The following is a 227-nucleotide window of genomic DNA, read 5'->3' as shown; positions in this document are numbered from 1 at the left end:
CGCTGCGTCCCCCGCCCGCCATTTCCCCCCGTTAGGGCTGGCCGTGCTGTGGCCTTAAGCGCACACGTGCCAAACGGAGGCACCGCGCCCAGGGAGCACGGAGCAGCAGCAGGATCCTCTGCTGCCCAGCATCCCACAACCCAGCATCTCTGGGCCTCCAGCATCTGCTTTTCCTAGGAGGAGGCAGCAGGAAGGCCCTGCCCTGCTGTGCTGCTTTACCCCTGCAC

This window comes from Apaloderma vittatum, unplaced genomic scaffold, assembly GCF_000703405.1.
Source record: "Apaloderma vittatum isolate BGI_N311 unplaced genomic scaffold, ASM70340v1 scaffold5496, whole genome shotgun sequence".
Lineage (NCBI taxonomy): Eukaryota > Metazoa > Chordata > Aves > Trogoniformes > Trogonidae > Apaloderma > Apaloderma vittatum.
This window is presented reverse-complemented; position numbering follows the sequence as displayed.